This window comes from Aphis gossypii, unplaced genomic scaffold (assembly GCF_020184175.1).
Source record: "Aphis gossypii isolate Hap1 unplaced genomic scaffold, ASM2018417v2 Contig00976, whole genome shotgun sequence".
Classification (NCBI taxonomy): domain Eukaryota; kingdom Metazoa; phylum Arthropoda; class Insecta; order Hemiptera; family Aphididae; genus Aphis; species Aphis gossypii.
Genome location: NW_026083393.1, coordinates 1 through 19,529, shown reverse-complemented (window position 1 = coordinate 19,529; position 19,529 = coordinate 1). Strand labels below are relative to the sequence as shown.

The 19,529-nt window shown below is 27.6% G+C and overlaps 2 pseudogenes; one reads left to right on the top strand and one right to left on the bottom strand.

The window, feature by feature from the left end:
* Nucleotides 1-5,213: 5,213 nt before the first annotated feature.
* Nucleotides 5,214-10,295, top strand: LOC126555658 (zinc finger MYM-type protein 1-like; annotated as a pseudogene).
* A 2,172-nt stretch (nucleotides 10,296-12,467) lies between these two features.
* Nucleotides 12,468-18,483, bottom strand: LOC126555659 (uncharacterized; annotated as a pseudogene).
* Between the last annotated feature and the right edge of the window lie 1,046 nt (nucleotides 18,484-19,529).

Here is a 19,529-nt window from a genome sequence, read left to right as displayed (position 1 = left end):
TAAATAATAATAAATATTATGTAACAACTCTTACTCTACTACTGTTTCTACTATAGCTACAATTTATAATAATATAATAAAAATAATTATTAATTAGTAGGTATTAGCTGTGGCAATTTCAGTTTTAAAAAAATTTAACTGTATGATTTTAAAGTTACCATAAATACTTACCAAACCGTTTAGTATTATTAACAATGTTAACTTAACTTTAACTTTTTAACAAGTGTATGGTTATATAGGTAGTTTTATTGTTGTGTATTAGTACTTAGTACTTATACACTTTTTTATATTATTATTATTACTTGTATTTTATTATCTTCCTTTGCCTTACATATTGATGACGAATGTCACATATTGGTGACTGTTGTTTGTATACCTATATATAATATGATCTTTGTATACTACTTTATTATAAAACATAAATTATTAATAGTTTCAGTTCATAATACTTTGTAAATTTATTTTTAAAATGAATTGTCTACTACTAATTTTAAGGTAATATGGAAAAAATAAAATACAAAAAAACTATCCTACAAAAATGAATAACTTTTCATAGTGATGGTAATTATTATAAAAATGTATAAGGTTAGTACATAAAAACTATTACTATTAGTCATTAGTAGTTAGTACTATTATATATCATAATTTGTAACTGAAACTGTTCTGAATTTAATTTTACTTAATGTACAAATTACAATTAATAATTTTCACTGAGAAAATATTTCATTTTAATAGTTTTAGTAAATAAAAAACATAAAAGTAGATAATTTGTATCTTAATTATATTAATGTCCACGTCCATTTTCGACTTTGCATTTGGGAGGTTATTTTTAATATTGTGTCCTAGATTTCTCTTTCTTTTATTTATTAATTTTTCCTGTTTTGCTGGCCGCCCAACTGGAAAACGTTTACTACCTCTTGTTAATGTTAATGAACGCCTAGCAATTGTGTTAGGTTGAACTTTAATTGTAGTTCCAGATCTTCTACGAAGTGGTACAGATGCCCCTCCAGTAGTGTGTAAAATGATTCCCACATTCCTTCTGATGTAATTTTTTTTAAACGACATTCAATCATCTTTAGACCTGACGTAGAAGAATTATATTTCTTATCTAAATTTTTCATTAAAGAAATAATATTTTTCATTGATACACTTTCATCTGTTTGTGATGTTTCTGGTACATCACATTTTTTTATTACTGGTAATAGTTCTTTCACAGTTTCAGATTGGATTTCAATATTCGACTCTGTATAGTTATTAGAAGTGGAATGTGCAGAAGAAGAATTTGGTAAAAAAGATTCAAAAAATGAAATTGGTAGAGATTTATCACCTTGGGCAAGAACCGAAATGGTATGTTTATCTTCTGGTGTGACTGGAGGAAAATTTTTCGATACAACATCATAATATGAATAAATAGCACATTGTGAGCACAAAATGATCCAAATTGTCCCTTATCACATGAGCAAATTCCTACACTTGTATTTATGTCATAAGTCTTATCATCAGAAGTTACAACTTTATATACTCAATATCTGAAATTTGGATTACATTTTCTGGTTTAATTGTACTAACTTTTTTTGATTGTGACTGAAGAAAAAGTCTAGCTTAACAATTTCTGGAGTTTGCAAATTCTCTGAATCTGCGACAGTAATATTCTTCCAAAACTGTACAAGGAAAATCAGTTAATGCAATTGCATTATATGCCTTAACTTTCGATAAAACTATATCCTTGAAAATCCTAACAGTTATTTCAGAAAAGTTATTTGTTTGATGACCATTGACAGTTGCATCCCTCCACGCAAGACACCATTTTAATCGAAATTCCCAGTATGTGCTAAAATATTTATTCCAATTTGCATAGTTGGGATTTGTTGTGTCTAGATATGCTTGTTCTGCTTTTTCAATAGTATTAGCATAAAAAGTAATTTGGAATTTCTTCATCAAAATTTGTCTGCTTTCTTTTGGTATATTATTTTTTGCTTCTCATAACCAACGCCAAATTGCTTGAAGCTCATGAAATATGCACAATAAATGTCTACTGTTTGGCCAATTATTATAAAGAGCATTAATTTCAGCAGAAGAATTATCAGTCATAAAAATTTTAGGATATCCACAAGAACCAAAACTTTTATTTTCCGGAAGAGCTTCTTTCAATAAATTGAATCCGTTATTATATGCATCATAACTTTGACCTACGAAAAAAAATTAATATTGTATACTAAAAAATGTGTTTAAAAATGAATTAAATAAACATTTCATCATTATAAATTGTTCTATAATTTATTGAAACATAGAAATTGATTTGTTTCAATATCATATAATATGCATGTTTTAACAAATTTCATTTAACTACCTTTCAATAACTAATAAATTCATTTTAAACTGCCTTTGTATATGTAATGTGAAGTTAAATTAATAATTACCCTGAGTGATTATAATGCGTAATGGTACAGCTCCTGCAGCACAAGGTGCTAATACAAATTATGGTATGATTTTCTAGATCACATGCTGATGTACTATCCACAAAGACAATATCACTTGATATTTTTAGTAGATGTGCTCTTTTCATCATAGGAGTCAATATAACAACAGCAAATGGATTTTGTTTAAAATTAACAATAATATCATCTTTTCATATAACACTTTTTTTCTATCAGTTTCTACATAATAACACATTATATAATTAATATTTTATATTAATCTAGGTACCTATTATAGTATATTAGCAATGTATATGTTAATACATTGACTGTAATACATATTAATTATTGTTGAAAATATAATAGAATAAATATTTACTTCAATTAATCCAGAACCACTACGGTGACCTAGATTATTGAGCCGCCATGTTTCATACCAATTTTGTACACATCTATATGTTGGATTCAGTGAACCATTGGCATAATCCTGTTGCTTAAAACATGTTTCAAGGACAATACATTTTCATGGTACTTAGATGATTCAATAATTCCCAAACCATTATTAAAATATTCAATAAATGTACTCTTCAGATTATTGTCAGCTGGTAAAAATCTTAATGTCTCGGCAGTCTGTAGTGTATGTCCATGATTTGAATGTATTTTAATAGAAGCCAATAAACCTTCCTAATCATATAAATATATAGATTATAGGTTCATACTAAAGATTATTATCTTCAAATATACTTTTTTATTTTATATAAGCAAATATTTATAATTATTATTATTTTTAACTATTTATTTATTTATTTCTCAGAAACAAGAACACCTATATTCCCTATAATACCTATTACTTATTTAATACCTACAATGTTGGTCCTACATTATATATAGAATATTAAATGATTAATTCGTAAAAAAGTTTTCAATGCTCCTTAATTTCTAAAAGTACCTATTTACCTATTTAAGTATTTTACAAGTTTGTCAATTCTTCCTTTAAATTATCCTACTTGTCCACCCTGCCACAAAGATATGTGCAGATTGTTAATACAAAAATAATATAATAATTTATTTTACTATAACAATCCTAAATAATTATATTTATTTTTAATAATCTTGAGGTATTACCTTAACATAAACATCTGTTTTTTTTGTCCATGGTGTTAGTACACTAACACCATGGACAAAAAACTTAGTAGTTTTATACTACACAATATATATGCTGGGCACATAGCATTTTTTGAGTTTCCTTTCTTATTGTCTTTTAGAAACCTTTTGGAAACTACTATGATGAAAACATACTTTTTCTATAATGAGTATTATTATTAAAAATTAAAATTATCATTTATTATTCTCTAAACTAGTTAAATAATAATAAGTTAATATATTATTAATTTTAAGGTAACATGTTACCATTAACCATAAATAAAGTAAGTAATTAATAATGTTATGATTAGAGCAAGGACTTTCATGCATTCACACATTTTTCTAGTTAACTTTTTCGTATGTAGAGTAAGTACACAACACATTTCATAATGTTGGTGACCAAAGGCTCAACATTTTTAGTGCATATTTTTGCATATTTTGATCTTTTTAGGTTTAAAGTACATACTTTTTGATGCAAAAGTGCATGTTTTTAAATGCATATTTAATGATTTTTTAGTGCATGAAAGTCCTTGCTCTAACTTATGAATTATGATACATCAACATTCATTCAGTGGTTAAAGTGTAAAAATTTGAAGATCCCTCCCCCCCCCTTTAGGTCAATAAATTAAAAAAAATTACAAGTGTTATAGTCGTCCCAGACCATTATTATTTAAATCATTAATTATTTCTATAATAAAATCTAGAGTATCACTCGGGAAGTCGTATAGAGTTGAAGTAGGGGCAAATATGGACGAGAGATTATTATTATTTTTTGCATTATCTGATGAAAAAACGTTATTAAAGACGTTGTTGGATACATAATGTAACTGGTGACTGAAATATATTTACAATATTATGATGTGTGTACGGTAATATGGTGTGAGTACGGTAATATGGTGCGTGTACAATAATATGATAAGCGTAATTGATAACTGGATGTCGGTCACGTAATATGGTGCATGTACAATAATATGGTGTGAGTACGGTAATATGGTGCGTGTACAATAATATGATAAGCGTAATTGATAATTTGATAGCCACGGCGGCGGCGGCGGTGTAAAAATACGTCACACGTGTAGTGGATCGGGCGGTATGGGTCATACGGAACATACGTCACACACGTAGTGGACGCAGGGGTCTGTGGGGTCAGCAAGGCTCATGGGCTCATGGGCTCAGGATTCAGAACTCTCTATTTTATACTACTAATATGCTATATCAACTATCCTTCTGCCTTGTAATACATATCTATTTAAAAAAAATATTATTATATAATATACGTGATGTTACATACGAGAATGTTTTATTTTATAATATAGGAGTGTTAAATTTGTCAGCCTAGGATGTATTTTCCAGTGAATGGTGAAAAAAGTGGTTTATGTTTTAATGACCTGAATACCGCAAAATTTAAGTTGTTTTATAATAATTACTGTAAGCTTAACACATGGAAAATCTTGTATATATTTGAACTTCAAATGCTAATAAAAAAAAATAGTGCGTTTGTATTCTTATAGTTTTTGAATAACTCTAAGAATAATTTATGAGCAACTTTTTTTTTTTTTTTTCAACTATTACTATCGAAACGACCGTCTGGGTCTTTATCGAAGTCTTTTCGCTTGGGAGGGGTAGAGTGCAGTATGTAGCACTTGAACAGTGGCGTAAATACCGGGTGGGCAAGGTGGGCAAACGCCACGGGCCCCGGGACCGAAGGGGGCCCCAGCCCAACATACAATACTTACACTATTGCCCGTTGGTTATTTCTATATTCGTCATTCGATTCAAAATTTCATAAAAATAGGTATATTATTTTGATATCTGAAAAAAATACTAGGATATACGGACCTTATATTGGTACATAATGTGTATAATAATATGGTCTATATGCTAATAAATAATAATATATCATTGGAGGCCCGATTTGGGAAAAAAATATTATCTACAACGTATCTCATATCTGAAACTAATGGCTTAATAACTCGATGGCTAAAAATAAAATGGTAAAACATAGTGATAAACTAATAAAGCCAACAACAACAATACTGTTATATCATAGGTTCAGCTCTGTTGCTCAGTGTGCTACAAATTACAATGACAGTATTAGTATTACACTAATGACTAATCAGTATAGTGTACACACTTACCAATATTTAAATTTCCTTGAAATTTTGAAAGTGTTTTGTTTTTATGATTAAGTTATAACATGATTCGTATATTTATTACTATTAAGTATTAAATTATTATTATTATTTTTTAACACATGTAGCTGTGACAGTTAATAATAAACGTGCTATTAAAAACAATACTAAAATACCAAAAATAATTCGCAATATAATGTCTGATAATAAAAAATGTTTAAGTGGATACCAAAAACGAAAAAAGAAGAAGGATATTCAAGAGAAAACGTCAAAAATACCGAAAATCAACACATTTTTTTCTACAACTCCTGCTGTTGTTCCTAGAATACGTAAGTAAAAAATTGTTAGTCTAGGCTGAAATAATGCTAACGCAGTTTCCAAGGCGAATCGCCGTTGGTTTATTATTATTATTATTATTTTACCTACCTTGGTCTGGTTTTAAACAAGAAAAATCCTGGAAAGTTAACAGTTATCATTTTTAACATAACACTTTTTGACGGCGCACCAAAAATATTATTATTATTATTATTATTAATAATATTACAATAGGTATAATCTATTAAATATACATAGGTACTTTTGTGTTTAATAGCTGATGAACCTCAAGCTTCAGAATTTAATGAATTAATTCAGTCACCAGAGATTCAAATCAATGAAAAAACTGTTGATTATTTGAATACAGGTAAAGTAATCAAGTTCATACTATTAATATCAATATTGTAGTCATAATCAATTTAAATATTTTTAGTAGGAGTATTAAATGTTTAGTTAGGTATATAGAGTATAGAGTTAAAAGTAAAATAGAATTATCATTTTTATTAAGGTGATTTATGCACAATTTTTTCTAAATTAATAATTTTAAATAATATTTTTTGTACTATATATCAATTTAACTTAAATTTTTTAATCATACTTAAATCCTTAATAACATAAACCATATTTTTTTGTACCTGATCTAAAAACAAAGTCATCAGGCGCCAGAGGATGTATGTTCAAATTGTTCTAAATATATTGTACAATATAATATTTTTGTTAATACAAATCAAAAGCCTTAGGGCACTGGAGAATGTCTACACAAAATTTTCTTAGTTAAACCTTTAAAAAAGAATTTTTAACATAATATAAATTTGGAAAAAATATACTGGTGATTATTTTTATTTATTAAGTATCATACCTAGATTTATATTTAAGGAAAAATTGATTTAAAGTCAAACTCAATATTGTATACTAATACCAATGATTCAAATATACCTGAACATGATATTAATAATTATAAAAAAAGAAATTGGTAATTTTCAAACACTAAATACTAACTATAAATTTTTTAAATTATATTAAATATGAAATTTTGGTTGGTTATTACTATTATTATTATTTTTTCCGCCTTGGTCTGGTTTTAAACAGGAAAAAATAAAAAATTGTGAAGTACCTATTACTAAGTTATATGTTGATTGCTGAACAATATTTACCTGTCATATATTATTATTATTATTATTATTATTATTATTATTATATGTTTAGTGCGCGTTCAAAAGGAGTTAAACCAGATTTTTACCTATAGGAAAAACAATTTTTTCTAAATTAAACCTTTCAAACAGATTTTTTAACTTAATATAAATTTGAATAAAATATATTAGTGATTATTTTTATTTATTAATTATCATAACTAATTTTTATTTTTTAGGAAAAATTAATTTAAAGTCAAACTCAATATTGTGCACCAATACCAATGATTCAAATATACCTGAAAATGATAATAATTATAAAGAAGAAAATGGTAATTTTCAAACACTAAATACTAACTATATTTTTTTTAATAATATTAAATATGAAATTTTGGTCAATTAATCAACTAACAAATAGGTAATGATTTGATTTTTACAGAACAAAATTTATTGAATCTTACTTTGACTAATCCAACTGATCGTGCACACTTTGATGAAGAAGTAGAGAACAGTGACATTAAAAGAAGCATTATATCATTTGGTCCATGTAAGCCAGTTATTGAATTTCCAAAAAATAATGAGGGCAGAAAATTTTCTTCTAGTTTCTATTTTGTTTCTGCACGATCTGGTTCAAAAATACCTCGTTCTTGGTTATGCTATTCTACAGTTTTAGATAAAGCTTATTGTGAATCATGCTGGTTGTTTGCTAATAGAAAAAGTACTTCTTTTAAGTCTGAATGGATAAATGGAATCGATGATTGGAAACATTTATCACAAAGCATTCAACGTCATGAAATATCAATTCAACACTTAGAATCAACAAACATGAGGATCATATGGGTGAAAAATAGAACAATAGATAAGGAATTAGAAATACAATATAGTAAAGAGGCTACATTTTGGAGAAATATTTTGCTACGTTTGATTAAAATAATATTATCATTAACAGCCGGAAATACTGCCTTAAGAGAGCACAGATGAAAAATTGGATCATTAGAAAAGTGTTCAGAAGGAAATTTTTTACGTACTGTTAATTTATTGGCAGAATTTGATCCTATTTTAAATAATCTAGTGAGTAATCCTAAACACAAAATTAAGTACTTAAGTCCATTAATTCAAAATGAGTTAATTGAAATATTGGCTAATAAAGTTCGTGAAATTATTTGTGACGACATCAGAAAGTCTTGTGGTTTTTCAATAATACTGGATTCTACTCAAGATATTAAAAAAATTGACCAAGTGAGTATTATCATACGTTATGTATTAGTTAACTATGAAAACAAGAAAATTGAAATCAAAGAATCGTTTTTGGGATTTTTCATACTTGATAAACATAATGCTGTTGACTATGTAAACCTTTTACGTCAAACATTATTGACATTTGGTCTTAGTATTAATAAGTGTTTCGGGCAAGGATATGATGGTGCTGCAGTTATGAGTGGACAGCACTCAGGTGTTCAAACTTTAATTCGATCTGATTTTCCCAATGCTGTATATGTACATTGTTGTGCTCATAACCTCAATTTAGTGATCTCAGATGCGGCAAAAAGCTCTAGTAAAGTTCAGACATTTTTTAATACAGTTCAAGACGTTTACAACTTTTTTAGTGTAAGTGCACCTAGATGGGCTTTACTAGCTTTAGGGAAAGAAGTTGAATCAAAAATACAAAAGAAAACCTTAAAGAAAGTTTGCCCAACACGATGGGAAGCACGCCATGACTCTGTATTCGCATTAAAGGAACGTTATTTGGACATAATCAAAGCACTTACTCATATTCTACTTACGTCTCACAAATCTGATGAAACAAATTTAGGTGGTTCCTTGAAAAAGAAGTTCGAATCAGCTGAGTTTGTATTAATTTTATGTTTTTGGGAACGAATATTACGATCATTAAATGTAGTGTCTAAAACTCTCCAGTTAACGAATTTCAACATAGAATTTGCTGTTGTTCAACTTGATAGTGCCATTGAAGATTTAACTAATTTACGAGCTAATTATAATAATATAGTAGAAGATGCCAAAAATCTTTGTGTTTCATGGAAAATACCTTTCAACTTCAATTGTAAACGTGAAAGATTTGCCGTTAGGTATCACGAAGAAGTTGATTGTGACCGAAGACTTTCTATAACTGAGGACAATTTTAAAGTTAAAGTATTTTATCCCGCACTGGACACGGCATTGTTTGAGCTTAAAGAAAGGTTTAAAGGTCTTAAAACAATAAGTGATGAGTTTTCTTTTTTAAAACCAATAAATCTTACTACAATAGAAGAACCAATTATAATTAAAGCGTCCTACGACTTACACATAAAGTACAAGAATGAGTTAAGTTCAGATATTACAAATCAACTTTTGTGTTTAAGAAATTTTCTTTGTGTTAATAATTCAACATCTGTGTTGCATAATATTAAAGACCTAACAGTTTATTTAATCGAACATGACTTGGCATCGTCTTTTCATGACGTTTTTACGCTGTGTTTAATTTTTCTGACTATTCCAGTTACAGTCGCTTCTGCAGAACGGTCTTTTTCTAAGCTTAAGCTCATAAAAAATTATCTTAGAAACTCAATTTCACAAGACAGACTTACGAACATTGCAATTCTCAATATTGAAAGAGAAAAAACCTCAGAACTTGAAATTGACAAAATTATAAATGACTTTGCAAATTTAAAGTCAAGAAAAAAAAATTTTCTAAAGTAGTTTCAACATTTTTATTAATTGCAATGTTCATAAGTCTGTCTTATGAAATTGAGTTTCTATTGTTTCTAAGATAATTTTTTATTGAGCAAAAGTTATTGAACAATTATACAAATAAAATAAAATAAAATTATGTTAGTTATATAATATTATGCATTATTAAATATTTGTATATAACCTAGTACCTACTATTTCGGGCCCATTTTAGTCTTTGCACACGGGCCTCCAATGGCCTATTTACGCCACTGCACTTGAACCCCCTTCTCTTAGGAAGAGAATATTCACGTGAGTGGACTTCACTCCCAGTGGAGTGGGTCCGGTGGGGGGGGGCAGAGTAGGCAACAGAACGACAGCTGGGGAGAGAGACTACAGAAAATTCTGTAGAATAATTTTTGCACTGAGCCGGGTTCGAACTGGTGACTGCGCGCGTCGTGGCCAACTTGTGTGACCACTGCACCACATTGTCCCCCATGAGCAACTTTGTATTAAATTTTCAAGTATTTTGACTCAGCCAAAAATAATTTATAGATATTTATATATAAAAAAAAAAACTTATATTTTAAAAGCCTATAATAACATTAAAATAAGCGAAAATTAAACCATGTAAAGAAATTGCTAATACAAATAACTGGTGAAATTTTTAAGTATCTACGACTTAAACTTTTTGGATAATAACAAACATTAAAAATCGTTTTAGGATAAATCGTTATCGTTACGCAATTTCGTAAAATTTAAAATTCAAACACCCATAACATTTTTCCCATAATGACTCTTCGAATTGTCTTTATATTTATTTGAAGTAAAATTTATGGAAAACTTAGTGTTATTTTTTTTAACCTTAGACTTGTTACAGAAAACCATGCATTTTCAACTACAAATTACTTGAAAATTTTCGCGATTTTGACATATTTTGTATAAATTTGAACTTGAATGCTTATAAAAAAAAATAGTGACAACGATTTTTGATTTTTTTTTTAACTACAATAAGAACGAATTATAAGAAATCTTGTATTAAATTTTCAAGTTTTTTTGGGCACCCAAACTTTTTTATGGACACTTCGAAAAATCGAAAATTCCAATTGTCTATACATAGCTCAAACTATTTTGACAACTTTAATATAAACATTTAGAAAAAATGTTAAGTATTTACAGTGATTAGTTTTTGAGTTATAACCACATAAAAAATCGATTTGCTGAGAACTGGTTTAGCTTAAAAATTCCCATAATTTTTTTTCCCGATTTTTTTGTTAACTACTGGAAAATTTTTACTTTTGACATCTATACAACGCACCAAAGATATTCACTTTGCCAACGGAAACCACCCCCAAAGTTTGAAATTGACTCATTATTTTGATAAGTTATACTGTACACAGACACACACAAAAAAAAAAAAAAACATCATTGTTAAATCAATACATTCATCATTTCATTCAGAATCTAAAATATATAGTTAGGTATTGAAATAAAAACTTAACACATTGTACTTATAATAAATATTCTTATAAACATTAATTACTTATTCATCTGCGTTTTTACCATGTTTATCTGATACTACTAATCTATACGTAGAATTAAGTATATTATTTTTTATATGTGACATATCTGCATCGATTGCATCGTCCGTATTTTTCTAAATAATAATAGAAATATTAAAAATTAATTATTATGATCGAGATCGAATAATTAGAATTTAGGTATACCTGCCATCAATTCCATCATTTTCATTTGATACATTTTATAGAATGATCTAATATCTATTGCAAAAATCAATGAATAATACATTTTAATAGTACCTAATACTAATTATTCTATGACTCAAAAAGTAGATTATAATTTATTATATTAAATAACTTATAGATACTTACTTGAATATCGTTGTTCTCTAAGATTCTAGTATTTTTAGTATGTAAATTTTTCAAATTATGCCTTAATTTTTTCCGTGGTGCAGATAGTTTTGGACGTGTTTTTTTACTAAATCGCCAATCACTCATTTTATAATTTATTATTATTTGCAATTGCATAAAATGAACACAAACTATAAAGTTTATAGTATAAACTGAATAAACTGATTACTGATAAGTGATAGTACACTCAATATTCCATTGATTTTAATAACTAGTATTTATATTTATAATCAATGCAATGCAATTATTAAATATGGAAAATATAAAATTAGATTTTGAAAAAATACAAACTTGATAGGTAATAATAGATTCCATGTCGCCCGGCTGTAGGCGAACCGGACAAACATGTTCTATAGCACACGTACTCGCATGCACAAGTCATCATAATGACATTCGAAAAATATTTTTGTAAATACCCGACAATGAAAAATGCTAATAAGCTGGAGAAAAATTATTATACATTTAGTAATCAAATTTCAATTTTGAAAAATTATTTGAATTTGTAACCTCTATAGTCTATACTATGATATGTAGAAAATATATTTTGAAAATTTTGGATAGTTTACGTGGTATGGCTCTAAATTATTACTTAATTTCTCAAAGTTAACTTGTACTTTAAAGTGTTAAAAAAACAAAAAAATGAAAATGTTTTTCCTACAAAACATAGAAAAAAGACTATCAAATTCAAAATTTTTTTCAAAATTAATTAGACTATTAGAAATATGTTATTTTTCACCAGCTTATTGGTCTAAAAGTATGAAAAATCCATTCACTTAGAATCCCCTTAACTTTGAATGTTGGCCATAATTAATTTTCCTTTTTTTTATTTTTTACAGTGCATTGTTTGTTTTCTTGTTCTTTTATAATTCGGTCAGAGTCTTTAATGTCGCTTATCAATAATTTTTTTCCAAATTGTGGATTTACCAACTCTGGTAATAAACACTCGTAATAAAATCTGTAATAATATCATTACCAACTGTACTTTAAAAATTTATCCGTTTAAAAATTAATATACTTACAAATGTAATAAAGGCTGAATGTTTTTATTCCAAAATTGTTCACAATATTTTACGTATATACTGTAATACCAATTATCAGTAAAAATAAAAAAGTGACATAATTTTCTTTTTGTTACGTGAAGTTGTGTTTAGGTTTGAAAATAATAATCGAGGTTTTTTTTAAGTAAAACTACTTCCTTATTTCCTACACGGTACAATAAATAATCTACAGTTTAAAATATTAAAATTAAAATTTAAAAAATAAAATAAATTATGATTAAATGTACCTATTACTTTTCCATCACTAATAGCTTTAAATATATTATTTGAGTAGTCTGACGGAATATGGACATTTAATCTCGATTATTTTGTCATCTCCGATAAGACCATCTAAATGAAATTTAAAAAATACAAATTTAAATCCTTTATTATAGTAGACTTAATATTTTTTTTTTTATTAAAATTATACTATGTATAATATATTGTATATGTTACCTGGACATGCCGCTAAATAAGGAATATTACCATCCACGCATAAACCAACAGGTTTTATATATGAACCAAATATTAAGCTGTACTTTTCTTTAGCAACTGGTTCCATTACACGTCCGTCGTCCATACTCAACAGATTTAATTTTACAGCTTATATTTCCGTACAAAAGGCCGTGGACTATTATTATGCATGATGTAGAAGACCTCATTTTACATATTTTTCCCACGTTCGATGCTGTTATTCGTATGCGCCTTTTGGAATGCCAAAGTTGAGATATTCCCTGATTTCTACATCAGGTAGACTCTGGTAAACTGAAATTTAAAAATGTAATTATAACTAAAAAGATTGGTATGTGGTTACTATATTTCCGTACAGCAGGTAACAAGTGTCTTTTAACTTTTTAATAAAATCGTTTTTTTTTAATTTCTAAATCTTCAAACGATAAATTATCTGGTGGCAATTTTTTAGCGAGGCCGTAATGTTCATCGGGACCTGATTTAGAAATTATTTTTTGGGCTAAGAGGAAATAATTCACGTCTTCTAATATTGTTTCATTTTCTCTGAACGTTTTTTAAAAATGCTTTTCCATATACAATAATATTTATATTATATTTGTATTTCTATAAGTTATAACAAAAATAAAATTGTTTATAAAAAATTATAAGACATGAATTAAAATTCACATTTTTATGTACCTGGACTTTTCTTTGTAACAGTCACGGATATCGGGGGGGGGGGGTAATTGGTGGATCGCCCCCTTGGGCTTTTCGTGCCACCACTTTACATTATTACAATATTGGCTATAAACATTGATTATAAATATTTAAATATTTATACAGGTGTTATCTGCTAATTGATTTTTCGATTGTACAATATTAATTTTTTTCTCCATGAAATTTCGGGACAAGTGTCATAGAATATCACTCTGTTTGATAGCACAATTAAAGATAGTTCTGTGATAGTATTGTCTATAGCCATATCCGATCGTCATAAACACGATTTATAAATTTATATATTATAATTTATAAATCGTGGTCATAAATCATAATAATATTATTGTTTACGCATAGTATCGCATAGTTAATAGTTACGGCACTGTAGTTTTTGCATCTTGTTAAATAGTTGTATTCGTGTAGTGTTTTTTAAAATAATATAATATGTCGAAGCATACAATTTCTTCTTATTTTACTTCAGATAATAATAAACATTTCATATACATCGTAAGCATCAACTAGTAAAAGTCCTGAAGGAAACTTAGAAATAGACCTACCAAAATATGTTGAAGAGGAACAACCGGTTAGGTTGATTAAAGAATCAAATACAATTGTAACTTCAAATTATTCAGATATCGGCCAAATAGTAAGTGGATGCATAGTATTGAATGATTTTATAAAATTCACAATACTCGAACGAAATAATAATCCATCAGAAGACTTTATTTTTCCCTTTTCATTACATAATAAAAAGGGAAAAGAAGAAAAACGGTATTTACGATTGAATCATTTTCAGAAATTAAGCTGATTAGAGTATTCAAAAAGTGAAAAAGAGTTATTTTGTAAAATATGTGTACTATTTTTAACAACTACAATGGGCGGTGCTCATAAAACAGAGCAGTTAAAAAGGTTGGTGACTTAACCTCTAAATTTATACTCTAAATTTCTTGGCGAAGATGGTGCACTAGACGTTCACAATAGTACTCATTATCACAAAAATACAGCTCAATATGCAATAGATTTTAAAATTACATATTCAAACCCTAATAGAGAAGTAATAAATATCTTAGACTCTCAAAGAAAAAAAGAAGTTGCCGAAAACCGCGCTCGCCTTAGACCAATAATTGAAATAATTATATTTATAGGACGACACAATATTGCATTTCGTGGGCAATGATAAATCTTTGATAAATGAAGTCAATTTTAAACAGCTTCTTAAATTTAGAGTAGCCTCTGGAGACCATATTCTTAAAAATCATTTGGAAACGTCAACTGCTAAAGCAACTTACATAAGTGGGTTTACACAGAATGAAATTATCAATTGTTGCAGCAAAGATATTTTAAACAAAATTTGTTCAGAAGCTAATAAGCAAAACAATTTAGTGTGATATTTGATGAAACAATGGATATTTCTAACATATCTCAATTAAGTTTAATCTTCCGTTACATATTTAAAAATCAAGTAAGTGAAAACTTTTTGGGATTCATTAATTGCCACGACTATATATTTGAAAAAAATAAAGATAAATTGTTGAAAGATAATGAGGAAAGTGATGATCTTATTAGTGAAATTCAAGAGCCTAAAATAACTGGTAAAATTTTAAGAAATGCGGTTGTACAACTATTGCAAGATTTTGATTTCAATTTAGATAATTGTGTAGGTGTAGGAACAGACGGATGCTCAATTATGGTTTCTTCAGCTATTGGAGCAGTTCAACAAATCCAACAATTTGCAAAAAACGCAGTTCACAGTCCTTGTTCTAGTCATGCCTTAAACCTGTGTATCTTAAAGTCTTCAAACATACAGCTTATTCGAAACTGTGTTGGTGTAATTAAAGAAACTATGTATTTATTCCATTTATCTACCAAACGTAATTTTGTGTTGCAAAAATATTTAACTGGTCATAAATCACTTTCTAGCTTATGCGAAATGCGTTGTGCAGAAAGACACGATAGCGTAATGCAATTCAACAATTCACTTGTTAACATTGTAGAGACTCTAACTGAAATTTCACAATGGATCAAATGGATCCCTTGGACTACTACCATATTTATATGTATATATCTCTTCTAGAAAGTATATTAGAAAATTTAAAATACAGATTTTTAAGTAAAGAAAATGAAAATATTGTAACCCTTATGTTGCTAATTCCAAGTTGCATTATTAAAATAAAAGATGAAACATAATATGCCACCTTCAAAAAAATTGTTCAAGTACTTACTTGTTACAAATTTTTTAAACATGTACCAGAAGAAATAATAAATGGAGAACTTGAACTTTGGTATGCTAAATGGAGTAAACAAGAAACAGAAGGTAGGTTATTATTGGCTTTTGTGTTATTTATAAAATTAATATGATATGAATATTATGTTTATTTTTTTAGGTAAACATATCTGTAAAAATGCATTAGATGCTTTAGATGAGTGTCATCATGATGTTTTTCCTATTCTACATGAAGTCTTGTGTATTATATGCTCACTGCCAATCAGTGTAGCATCTGCTGAGCGTACCTTTTCTACACTCAGAAGGTACCTAAATATAAAAAAAAAAAAAACATTTTACGTACTATTAACATATAGCTTGGCTTAACTATTTGCTTATAATAAGATAATATCAATATAATAGTACTTAATAGTATGTTGATGCATGAAATAAATCTAATAGGTTATAGGTAGATACTTCACATGCAATTATTACTTTTTCTTACGCATTTTGCTTTGCTTATTTAGACTGAAAACATGATTACGCTCCCAAATGGGAAATGAACGTCTCAGTAGTTTGGCTATATTGTATGTGCATAGAGACATTGACATTAACATTGAGAATCTAATTGACATGTTTTCAAAAATGAAAAACCGGAATAAAAATTTTATATTGTAAATATATATTTTTTTTTTATATATTACTTATTAGTTATTAATATACATAATATATTCAATACGTTTTTTTTTTTTTAACACCAAAGTGTATTGAATTAATTTGTCATTTAATACTTACAAACATTGACTTTTACATTTTAAATAAATATTTATAATGAAAAAAAAAAGTGTTGTTATTTATATTTTTGTACCGATTAAAGTTATATTTATAGTTATATTTCCAAATTAAATAATGGGAGGGATTGAACGTCATTACCTCTGTGGATTTGAAACTCACCCCCCCCCCCTCAGAACTAGGATATATCAGCCTCTGCTTTGTAAGTGTGTATTTATTGCTCGCAAGTACTGTTTTGAATTAAACGCTACTACTGCAGCTTCAATTCTCGTATTATATGTGTTGCGTTGTGACAAATTTATCCTTTTCCCTCCAATGTATTTATTAATTAAAGTGTAAATTGTTCGCATATGTTATTGTCAACATCTACTATCAGACTACTTGAGTTTATAACTAATCTATTGACTATATTATTCATCTCTATCATCATTCCACTAATTTCGGCATTTTTGACCCAAATATCTTAGTCAAGATTTTTTTTATTACAAAAATAAGTATCACATTTCGAATGCTGACCCAAAACATGATACGGGCTGTTTAACAAAAAAATAATAATTTACAAAAACGAATGAAACTAGCTGAAGTTTAAGTTTATTAACCCTTACCCGTAATTTTAGTATTTATGGAAGTTGTTTCATTTTTATGATATCGTATAGCTATTACAACAGCGGTGCGAAATCTCATTAGATTATTTAAAACAAACTTTCTTAAATCGATGGGGTAGTTGGTTTTCTTAGCTATTGCAGTTAATTTTTGTTTATAATTGTGTAACAGGTGGTTACGACACTCAATTTTTTCAACTAAAAAATTTGGTTCATACGGCAATATTTCACATAACCTTTTTGTAACACTGCTGTCACCATATCCAAAAATAACATTCATTTTTTATATATATATATAGTAAGTATTTCTTTTTTTGTTAGTGTTCTGAATATATATAATTATATATCATATAATGGATTATTGTAAACGTTAAAAACTACAATTTACCGAAATGCTTATTGAATTTCAAGCCGTGCAAATCTATGGTTTTTAAAAACCCTTCCGTGACTGCGCCGGCTTCTATACACGTTGCCGATTTTTTCCAGTTTAGAAAGCAATTAAGATTCATGGGAGTTTCGTTTTTTCGCACAACTTCATATTAAACAAAACCTATTCCGTATGCCAATAAATAGAATTTTTTTTGTTCTGTATCCGATAATGGTGGCCTAAATTTATTTCATGAAGTTAAATAGAATTTGTTTTAAAGCTTTAAATGTAAAAAAAAAATATCTTACAACACCACATAAAGCATCATATTTTGTTTTATAGCTGCGTTTTGACCATTGGCCATCAGTAACTATAGTACAAAATCGAATTTCGTCATCGGCATCTACGTCTCCAGCAATAATAGCTTTTTTTTCTTCTTCCCCTGCTTTACGAATTTTCTTCCATGCTAAATTGTGAATTCTACTACTTAACGAACTATGAAGCCTAGAAAAGGTTGTATTTGACATACAAGGTATTTCAATTGCTGCAGAAAATTCAAATAACTGTGTATGACCAATACCTAATTTTTAAACAATTTAGATGAATAAAATATAAATAATAAATACATTTAATGCATTATCAATGCATTAATATTTAATTTTAAAAAGTATCAGTGGATATTTTGTTTTATATTTTTGAATAAAATATATAATATATATTTTAGATAAGTGAGGCGACACAACAATTTTTTATGAGAGTTTTAAATTTGAACTTATAGAATATTTGTTAAAATTACGAAAATATGCAAATTATTTTGAATTAGAAATCCTAAAAAACTGTCTGTTTATATCTAATGGGTTTGAAAATGTAATAAAAGATTCTTTATAAGTTTGGCTATCTTTAACAAAAAAGAATGTTTACCGGAAAGTCAAATTCTTATTAGCGTTTGAATTTAAAATTGTTAACATAAAATATTTATGCATAAATTAACGATTTATCGTTGAACGGTTTTTTTATTTTATTGTAATAAAGCTGAATTTACACGATAACCGTACTGTCATGACAGCACTGTCGTATAAACATGCGACAGCTACTGTCACATGAGGATGAGTGATTTCAGGCCTTCAGGGAGACAGTTTAGGTGACAGTCTAACGCCAGCTGTATTGAATATAAAATACAATTTACTGTTGTCATTAATTAATTATTTTAATTGTATTAAGACTTTGTGCCTACATCGAAAAATTATGTCCGATGAACTTTGTACGTTCAAAGATAAGAGTGATCGGAGAAATGATATTATTAAAACATATAAATTGTCGAGGAAAAAAAAGAAAGAATGGGTTAGCAAATGGATTCAAAGGCGGAATAAATTAGGTGTTACAAATACATTATTGAAAGAACTTGCAATTGAGGACCACAAAAGTTTTCATAACTTTTTAAGAATGAATGAAGTAATGTTTATCACATAACTTAATAAAGTAAGTTTCAATTTTTTTAAATAGTAACTTAAATATTTAAATATTTTTTTCATATTATAAAATATCGGTATCAGAATATATTCATTTATTTTTCATAGGTTTCTAAAAAGATCCAAAAAGAGGATACATTAATGAGGAATGCTCTGC